Source organism: Tupaia chinensis, unplaced genomic scaffold (genome assembly GCF_000334495.1).
Source record: "Tupaia chinensis unplaced genomic scaffold, TupChi_1.0 Scaffold000528_1, whole genome shotgun sequence".
In the NCBI taxonomy this organism is placed as follows: Eukaryota; Metazoa; Chordata; class Mammalia; order Scandentia; family Tupaiidae; genus Tupaia; species Tupaia belangeri.
In genome coordinates this window covers 2,963,624-2,974,166 of record NW_006160041.1, presented here as the reverse complement: position 1 = coordinate 2,974,166, position 10,543 = coordinate 2,963,624, and the positions used below count along the sequence as shown (strand labels likewise).

Sequence of the window (10,543 nt, the reverse complement as noted above, 5' to 3'; positions counted from 1 at the left end):
CTAAAGCAGTTAAGTTGTGTGTTTAAAAAAGAGAGATGGAAAGAGCTGAAACTCTGGGTACTACACAATGCCTTGAGAAAACAATACATCGAACTAGCCTTTAAGGTCACTGAGAGCTTGCAAAACCCACAGTGCTTACACAGAGTGGAAGTTTTCAGGCAAGCCTGCTACTAAATCATTAATATAAACAAATGGAAGGCAGAGGAGGAAGATTCCCCTGTAACTGATCCAAACAGGAACACACACACACACAGGCACACACAAACACACGCTCCCTTTTCACCTTCTCCAGGTATGCCCACCTCCACAACAAGATAGCAAGAGTCCAGCCTGAATTTTTGGACTCAAGAACCACCTCCTCACACCCCCTCAAAGAATAAAAAAGAAATTCACACACTCACACACACACACCTCAATTCCTCAACAGCTAGGGAAATCCCTGTCTGAATTCAATTTTGTCTTCTTAAGATCTTCAGAGCACCCCTTCTCTTTCTCATTTTAACCAACTCCTTCCCCAGGGGTAAAAAGGAGGAGGGGGGAGTGGCTACAAAATGTCAAATAAAGTATCTACCCAAAATGAAGTGATGGCACATATTATTTCAGACTAACAATCCAAGCAAATAGAAAGATTTAAAAAAAAAAAAAAAAGATAAAATCTGAAACATTCTCTGACTTTTCCAACATCTGGAGCAAAAGAACCCAACTTCCAGGAGAAACTGAAGGAAAATAGAGCTGAAAGGCCATTCCCACGGCCAGCTGAGACTATTCCGATGTGCTGACCGAGTCAAGCGTTCAAAAAAAAAAAAAAAATCTAGGTTGGTCGCTCCCAGCTGAAAACTTCTACCCTCTCAGGAGCCACCTCTTCCCTGAACGGACAAGAATGTTGAGTTGTTTCGCATCCTGCTGGCCTTCCTTTCCCCCCCGCAAATCTTACCTTTCCAGTTGAACAGAAGATTTGGGATCTGTTTGTTTGATGTTTAATCAACTGAGTTTGCTGGGTATGTTTCCTCTTTTGAAGGTTCAAATTCCAGAATCTTTCTCCTTTTTCTTTCTCTCTCTCTCTCAGGGAGGGAGTGGCAGGGAAGCAGGGAGGGGTGTTAGAGGTGTGAAAGCAGGTCCTTGGTGGCTGGCCTCGCCGGTGCGAGAGGGGAGGACACGCTGCCTCTCCCTCTCAGTGAGTTGCATGCAAGAGGAGACGTGTAGAGCTGAGCTCTGAGCCTGAGACTGCCGGAGGAGCCCAGGAATTTCACGCACTCCAGAGTCAGCCCCTCCCTCTCCCACACAGACCCCGGCATTTAAAGAGACAGCCAGGCTGCCTGGCTCAGGGTTTCGCCTCCTCCCTGACTGTTTTGCAAACAGCTGAGAAGATAGAATCAAGGAAAGGAATTGTGCAGCCCCCCTATGAACACCAGGCAGTGTCCAGAGCTCAGTTTTCCCCTCAGCCAAGCCTGAGAGGAGCGTTCTCCCCTAGAACTAGAGTAGGAAATCAAATAAAGACAAAATCTTCATTTACAGCTTCACCAGACCGAACCACCTCCTCATTGCTGAGGAGACATGCATCTCACTGCAGACTGAGGGAATGAAGAAGACTCGAACCTACAAGTGTGCCTCAGTTTCCCTTAGTCATTGCAGTTCCTTGCAAAATCAGGGCAACAGTTGAGCATCTGGCATGGGTCAGGGCTGTAACTAGGACACAAATCCATTCCTTCAAGAAGCACTTAGAATGCCTTAGGATGAGACCCAGTGCAAAAGGCTGGGAACAGAGAGATAAAGGTGACACATCAGACTTCTCCGTGGGTCCCTGGAAGTGAAGATAGACCCAAACACAACAACTGTTTCCCAAGGGACTGCAAACTAAGCGAGACAGAAGAGGGATCAAGTGCTTTGGTTAATCAGGAAGATGGCTCTCTTTCCTGGCTTGTACCCCAAACTCAGGGTCTAGGCACTTCCATGGCACCCCATACCCTTGAAAATCCATCACCAGCCTTGATGAACTGGGCCATGACTGGAAATATTTCCCCAGTTAAGCCTAAACAAGGAAAGACCTTCAGTGACACCAAATACTCACGTTTTGTTCAATGTCAGGCCCAATGCCTCACAGTGGGGAAGACACTTCCGGACCCCTTTCTTCTCCACTTCACTTTTTGGAGGTCTGGGCTGGCATGCTCTTCCTTGGGCCAGCCCCAGCACCAGAACCAGCACCATGGACAGCCACATAGCTGTGGAGCACCTACATCATACCAACACTTGAGTCATTCAGTCCAGTGAGGCTGCTACTATTTGACAGTTGAAGTCCATTTTACAGTTAAGAAAGTCAAAGCTATAGAGAGGGTGTCAAAAGTCACACAACTGGGGAAACAGCATTTAGCGTAATGGCTATGTCGCTGGACTCCCACGTAGTCGACCGCGGTTCGCGTCCTGGACCCGGTGGCTTAAAACTCACGCTGGGCACGTGTGCGTGCGTGCCCAAGATCCCAAGAGGAGAATGGAGGAGAAGGGATTGCGGCGTGACCATCCCTCCTGGGGGGTGATTTCTCGTTTTCTGTCTCTATGTCTCTATCTGTCTGTCTGGCGAGCGCACACGCCCTATAGCGAAAACCTCTCCAAAAAAAAAAAAAAGTCACACAATTGGAAATTGCTAAGGATGAACTTGAGCTCAGGTCGCTCTGACTCCAGAGTCTGCTTGCTTAGCCACAGCACGATACTGCCTCCTTCCAGGGGTAGTAAATCTTACATTTCTACCCTTTATGAGGTAGTATCCCAGTGTCCTAGTCATGCCTTGCCCAATGAACTTTAATAGTACATGTATCAGATACTGGCTCACAGAAAACAAAAGGTGTCTATCAAAGCCCCTGTTCCACTTCCCTTTGGAGGAAGACAGAGGTGTACTCCTATAAAATAAGGGGAAATAACAGCCATGAGAATGGTGTAAAAGAAGCTCTATGGAATTGCCAGTACACAAGTGATTACTGCAAACTGATCTGGAGTTGGAGGAGATCAAGGAGGCTTGGTGGGCTAACATCGCATTTGTGCTAGGCCAGGTTAGACAACTGCAGCATTGTAGGTCTACTTTCCAGTCTGCCTTACCTTTCAGATCATAATTTCATTTTCTTATGTTTCTTTGGGTCCTCAGTCTTCAACATTTCCACAATATCTGGCACATAACGGGAACACAAACAAACATGTCTTAATGGATTAATTTCATATATGACAGCTGACCTTGCACCTGTTTACTCAAAATCTGAACTGCCCTGACTGCCAGATCTATTAATATATCGTCCTCACCTGGCCTTTCTTGATGTACTTTATTTGTTCTTGGGATGTGGAAGGAATGTTCACAAAGCACACTGCATAGGGTTCCACAAGACATCTGGAGCTGCTGGGGGAAGATTCATGTAGAAGAACCATTGCAGATGCCAAGACAACTGTTGGCTCACCTTTGGGAGCAAAGGAAGAGACCTGGGGGCCCACGAGTGTAAGGGCACAAGATCAAAGAGGGAGCCTGAGACCTTACTATTCTGCAGATGTCAACTCACAAGATTCCTCTGGCAAACACCAGCCTAGGAAGGCTATCCCAGCAGGAAGTCTGCTGTGTGTCTGCCGGAGCCTGCAACTTAAAAGATACACCTGAGTTCCAAATCCAACATGGCCACCTATATCCTGTATGATTTGGATCACTTTGTTTATTTATTTTAAGGTTTTTGTTATAGGGCACATGTGTCCACCAGGGAAGAGAGAGACATTGAGAGTGAAATTGTGCAACCACACCCACGGGGGATGACCACACCACAATCTCTTCACCTCCATTCTTCTCCTAGGATTTTGGGCATGCATGCACATACACCTGGCATGATTTTCAAGCTCTCAAGTCCAGGACTCAAACCATGGTCAGCCATGTGGGAGTTCAGTCCCTTAACTACCACATGAACCACTTTTTTTCCCCACTCCAAGTCTCAGCGTGCTCACCTATGGAACAGAGATGACGCCTGTGCTTACCTCATAGAGTCATTGGGAGAACTAAGTGACAAAGCATTGGTAGAACACCTGCCCCGTGGAGGTCCTTAACAAATGCTTGCTACCTCAGTCCAAAGGTCTGCATTTGCCTCTTCGTGGGATTATTAACTTTGGACTTCTCCCTGTAGTTAGCATTTCTTTATCTCATGTTCATTGGGTGACTTTTAATGTTTATAAGGATAGCACTGTCATTACTATCATTTACTTGTTTTTAACCCCTTTGTTTTCTAACCTACTTTACCCTATATATTTGAGTTTATTTGTCATTATCATTTTATTCCATTTAGTATTTTCTTAGGCTTCTTAAGTGTTATTTATCATTCAATTACTCCAGTGGATCCTTTTAGTCTGCCTTTTATCATGAAATCTCTGAGCTCATTTTATGCCATCCCTCCATATCATTTTAGCTAACTACCACTCTGTTCATTCTAGCGATCCAGCATTCCCCCAGATAGCTCAGAATTTATGACAATGGAGATGTACAAAATTGCAAAGGAAGACAACATCAAAGAGAATAAAATGGTCCTCCTTACAGACATGGGTTCAAACATGGGTGTATGCAAAAGGTAACATCAGGCAGTGGTCCAATAGTGGTGGCACATCAGCAATGGCATTGAGTTTTGTTTGTTTGTTTATTTTCAAGGAAAAACTCAATGGCAATAACAAAAGCCCTCAAGACCCTAAGCCTCTTCTCTCATCTCTGTGCTGGGCTAAGGGCTGTGATCAGAGGGCATCAGGTTAGAAGGTTTTCCGGTGGGCCTACCTTCCTTCTCTCAACTGAGTGACTATCTTCCAATTCAGAAGGAGAACTAAACAAAGCAGGGACTGTTTAAGCTTTTCTCAAACATGTCAGACCAGTGTTTTCAGCAGGGAGCGAGGAAATTTTTCATTACCAATCAAAAGTCATTATGAGTGTGATAATAACAGTAAAAAGAACAACCTCAAACACAAGTCACCCTTGCCCTCTACTTAACATCATCTTGGTCAAGATCTCTGAAACAGGACATCTGGGTTCAGAGCTCCTTCATTTGCTGGCCATGAGACTTCACCAAGCTACTACCATTTCAAGGCTCCATGTTCTCATCTATAAAATGAGAACAATAATCCTCAACTGTTTCCTGTGAGAACTGTTTCAAGGAATAATAGTAAGCAGCACAAGGCAAGTTTACAGTAATAAAGAGTGCCAATAACTGTTATCCGAATGGCATTTAAAGTATTTAATATCCAAGATGGCCCAGGGAGCAACCAATCAGCCTGAAAGCTGGCCCTGTCAAGGCATATCGGTGCTCAGCTCTCAGCACTATTTCCATCTGCCAGTACTAAGGTAAGCACTTGGCATGCGCTAATGCATTATCTCATTTAATCCTCAAAGCAAGTTGGTTTTATTGTGTTAGTCACTGAGATACATGCAGTTAAACATACAGTAAATAAGACTAGGCCCATAAAATCAGAGTCCCAGGTAAACAGACTCAACATGTCATGCCTGTCACTCTAATGATTGTTTGTCAATTTCAGGGGTCATGTTTGCTGGGAGATGTTTAGCCTTATTGCATAGATTCTTTTATTTACTTGCTGATTATTTCATTAATCTTTGAAATACAATGATAATGGTCAGTGGTCTCAGTTTGTTCATCCATTAAATGGGTCTTCCTTTTTGAGTCCCCACTGCTTTACCCCAACCAACCACGGGAATGTCAGAGGCTTCTCAAGCCAAGAACAAGGCACTAGAAGTTGGACATGAGACAATTCTGCTAAACCCCTGGCCAGCGTTCAGTCAAGTCAAGCTCTCTAGTCTCCCAACCTGCCCTGTTATGCTATTTTCTTAGTCACTAAAGTTCCCACAAGCCTTTTTCTTGAGCAAATTTCAAATTCAGCCTCCAATGCTATGGACCCAAAGCATTTTGCTCAAGGGCCCTTGCAAATATTCTTTGTGGTCTCCTCTCCTTCCCAACAGTCGTGCTGCATTGCTGGCCTGCTGAAGTTTATTTGGTTTTCTGTCACCTGCGTGATGATGAGTCCAGTGTTATTAATAGGCTTATTAATTAGTATTATTAGACATGCACCATCCAGTACAGGCAATTCCACAGAGGGGGCTGGTACTCTTCACGGAGATGACTTATACAGAAAGAGTTGTCCCTGGCCCAGGAAGAGGACACAGGGCCAGCACTCCATTGTGGGGAGCCAACAGCAGTGCCTCCAAGTTATAAAAGCCAGTTGTCTACTCCTGACAACTATGTCTAGCAAGGAAAAGAAGGTGAACATGTGAGTGCAGGATTTGCAGGCATGTGAGGGGATAAGTCCAAAGATAGGAGCCTAAGCATTGAGGAGGTCAATTTGCATGGATATTTCTTACTCTAGACATCCCACCACAGGGTATCAACTGCCCCCAGGAGGCTACAGGGAAAGCTAGCTCCAGGAAAGGCCAAAGACCCCCAACTCCCAGCTCCAATGAGTCACTCTGTCTTCATTTTCCTATTCCACAATTCTGTGGAAACAAAATGGTACTGGACTTGTAAACAGTATACACCATCTCGCTGAGTTCTACAGCCTTTTCAGCAGCCAACAGGAGCTAGACCTCAGCATAAAACTGCTGACCCCAGTCATGGCGGGGATCCTGGCAAGGATGCAGAATGCCTGTCCTGGGGATGCATCCTTCTCGGAGAGCCCCAGGAGTGGGCGACTTGTCTGAACTGATGGTGACGCCAAAACATAAATTAAGAAGAGAAAAAAAAAAAAAAACTAGGAGGAACTACTTTCTCCCAGTCTAATCATTTTCAGAGCAACTCTATACTTTCCTGCTTGCAGGTCAAATGTTTTTAAAGAATTATTTAATTTTATTTATTCATTCATTTTTACTGTTTTAATATGACCGGAGAGAGACACAGAGGGAGGGAAAGTAAGAAAGCAAGCCTCCAGGTCCAAGCCTTGAACAGTGGTTGGCCATGTGGGAGTGTCCCAGCAGATCAAATTTTAACATGGTCCGGATATATTTGGAGTGTTTAATAGGTCTGAATGCTCGAGTGGCAGGGAGTTACCTATTAACACTAGATGGTTGCTTTTAAAAAATGATCACTCTCCCTCATGCATGATTAGTGTTCTTGTCTGTTTAAGACAAGAACATTCATCCCTTCCACCAAACAGGGAAGAGCAAGAGGGGCAACCACTCTTGGCCTGGGTGGCAAGACCCATATTTCTGGAAGAAATGGCACAGTGTAGCAGCCAAGGGCACCAACTCCAGCTCCAGGTTCTGATGGTTGGAATCCAGCCATACCACATACCAGCAGCCAGGCAAGCTGCTTGGTGGCTCTGCACCTCAGTTTCCCCTTCTATACAATGAGGAGAGGGACAGTACTTCCTCCACAGAACAGTTGTGCAGATCAATGAATTAATTAATACATGTAAAACATTGAGACAGTTGTTATCACAGTGGAAAGGCTACCTAAGTGTTTGATAAACATAAGCAGGTAAGAAAATAAATAAATAAATAAATAAAGCAATTTCCCATGGGCCCTATTCCCAGCAGCCCTTTAGTAAGTGCTTCGTAATGAAGGCAATGGTAATGTGCTGCTTCTGGAATATCTCAGGATGGTAGGCAGAAAGATGTCAGCTCTACTCTTACTCTTGGCAACATTGCTGGTAGAGGTTCAACCAGGCCCAGTTCTGGTGCCTTCTACCCTTCCCCCTGGCTAGTGCTGCCTTTCCATTTCTCTCTCTCTCCCTCTGCTGGACAGCACTCCTGCCATTCCTACCCCTCTGCACAGTGATGCCTGCTCAGCTGGGTGTAGGCAAGAGCAGGAATGGCTTTGTGGAGTCCAAGCATAGCCCAGCCCCTGCCCCAGTGACCATTCCCCCGACCTACCCACATGAACTATTTTTAAATGGTGTAATTTTCCCCCTTATGGGGGAAAAAAAACAAACAAACAAAAACAGGATTCAAGCTGAAGATGGAATGATTGCCAAATGCTAACAGCTTTTCAAACAGGACGTAGTTAAAAATATGTCTGAAATGGTTTTAACTCAAATTCAAAAAATAGCTTAACTAAGTGGAGAGACTTCGGCAGTGGAGGTGGGGAAGAAGAAAAGGGATTCCCTTTGGAAACCCCAAGGCAAACCTCACCATGAGGACACAGGGGGATGCCTTGTTTGTTTTGACTCATGAATAATACCTTTCAAAAGCACAGACCCTGTCTCCAGAGAAAGGAGCCACGCCAGAAAGCTTATATTCTTGGTTAGGACCATCCTATGTGGCTCTACAGACTCTCAAAACTCAGAGTCTGCCCAAAGCAGCATTTGTATTGTCTAAAAGGGTGTTGGGGGGCCAGCAGGTGGCATGGAAGTTAAGGTACTGTATTCTCACATGGCTGACCGTGGTTCAAGTCCTGAACCTCGTGGCTTGGAAGTCACACCAGGCACATAAGTTTGCATGACTGAAACCCAAGAGGACAATGGAGGAGAAGGGATTGCTTCATGGCCATCACCCTCAGGGGCTGATTTCTCACTTTTCCTCTCTCTGTCTCTCTCTGATGAGTGCACATGCTCTAAGGCAAAAACTTATAAACAAACAAACGAATAAATGTTATTATCCATGCAGAATCTCCACCCCCACCCCTATAGGCCTGCTGAGTCAGAAGCTTCGCATTAACAAGAACCCCAGTGATTCAACTCCAAATTCTACACATACTACCCTAGAACCTATCGTGACACTTTCTCCATCAAAGGGTTGGACTTCAACTATTTCCCCCCATTTGGCACACAAGAAAACTGAGACACAGGAGAGACTCATCTAAAGTCATCAGCTGAGTCAGGCCGGATGATGTCATTCACAGTCCCACTCCTTCTCTTCAGGCTTTAGGACCCAAATAAGCCATCATCATCAGCCTTTAGCCATGGATGACAGCACACTTACAATGCCTTTTTCCTGGGGCAAAGGACTTGGAACATAAAATTGCTTCTCAAATCAAGACTTCTCAAAGTATTTTAAGTATATCACTATGCCTATCAGATATTGTGTCAAAAAATAGTCTAATAGAAAATCCATAGGGACCAGCAGATGGCATAGTGGTTACATCACTGGACTCCCACAGTCAACCACAGTTCGAATCCTGGACCCCGTGGCTTTAAACTCATGCTAGGCGCATGTGCATGTGTGCCCCAGATTCCAAGAAGAGAATGGAAGAGAAGGGATTGCAGCGTGGCCATCCTCCCGGGGGGGGGGGGTGATTTCTCACTTTCTGTGTCTCTCTGTCTCTCTCTGCCTGTCTGGCAAGCACATGGCCCTATAGCAAAAACCTCTCCAAAAAAATAAAAAGAAGAAGAAGAAATTAGCCCATGCTGCCCCCTGTATGTTGTTTATGAAGGGAACTCCTCAAGAGCCATGCTGTGGTTTCAGCAAGCAGATGGTGGAAATTCTTCACAAGCATAATAAACAGTTTAGCAGTTTTGATATCTACTCAGATTAAGAAGTTCAACAGGGGCTTAAAATCTATTCCAATTGGCCTACCTATCCTCAGCTCTATGTTTCTGGAGAGCTCATAGGAGGACTTGATATTATTAAAGAGCTAGAAGCATCTGAAGAACTAGATACAATTTGCCCCAAGGCTCCCAAATTAGAAAGGCTCACAGGGCTGACAAAGCTTCTGTGACGCTCTTTATGAAAGGAAACAAAAGGGAAGCAAAATGTGGATTCAGCAAACAAATTCTGGAAATACTGAATAGTACTGGTGTTGAATATGAAACATTTAATATATTGGAAGATGAAGAAGTCTGACAAGGATTGAAAGCTTACTCAAATTGGCCAACGTACCCTCAGCTCTATGTGAAAGGGGAGCTTGTTGCGGGATTGGATATTGCTAAGGAACTGAAAGAAAATGGTGAATTGCTGCCTATACTAAGAGGAGAAAATTAATAAATATTAAACTTGGTGTCCAACTATTACAAGAGATTTATTACAGTGGAGCAGTTCATGATTTAGTCCTTGGAAATGGACTGGGAATAGGAAAATGTTTCTTATCCAGTTTAGCTTTGTGTATTTCACAAATAAATGTATGTTACATTTCTTTCCACCAAAAATAGAATGCAATAAACATCTTCAAATTCAATTTAAAAAAACCTAATATTACACTGAATACCAAAACTGTTACAAGACAAGGCTGCCCACACTCTCCATTCCTATTCAATATAGTACTGGAAGTCCTATCTAATGCAATCAGAAAAGTGAATGAAATAAAAGGCATTCCAATAAGGAAGGAAGAGTTGAAATTACCTCTGTTTGCAGATGATATGATATACATAGAAGACCCTAAGGTATCCACAAAAAATTTGTCAAAGTTCTGCCCAAAGCAGCATTTGTATTGTCTAAAAGGGTGTTGGGGGGCCAGCAGGTGGCATGGAAGTTAAGGTACTGTATTCTCACATGGCTGACCGTGGTTCAAGTCCTGAACCTCGTGGCTTGGAAGTCACACCAGGCACATAAGTTTGCATGACTGAAACCCAAGAGGACAATGGAGGAGAAGGGATTGCTTCATGGCCA

At 44.4% G+C, this 10,543-nt stretch overlaps 1 protein-coding gene and 1 pseudogene across 10 annotated transcripts in view; one reads left to right on the top strand and one right to left on the bottom strand.

Moving 5' to 3' along the window:
* NRXN3 (neurexin 3) overlaps positions 1-1,106 on the bottom strand; it is a 1,829,483-nt gene extending 1,828,377 nt beyond the window's left edge. For all 10 annotated transcript variants that reach the window (XM_027775177.1, XM_006157103.3, XM_006157094.3 and 7 more), the window contains exon 1: positions 935-1,106. The gene's annotated coding sequence lies outside the window, so the exon portion shown is untranslated. The remainder of the gene's footprint in view (positions 1-934) is intronic.
* An 8,229-nt stretch (positions 1,107-9,335) lies between these two features.
* LOC102489814 (glutaredoxin-3 pseudogene) lies at positions 9,336-9,936 on the top strand (annotated as a pseudogene).
* The last annotated feature ends 607 nt before the right edge of the window (positions 9,937-10,543 follow it).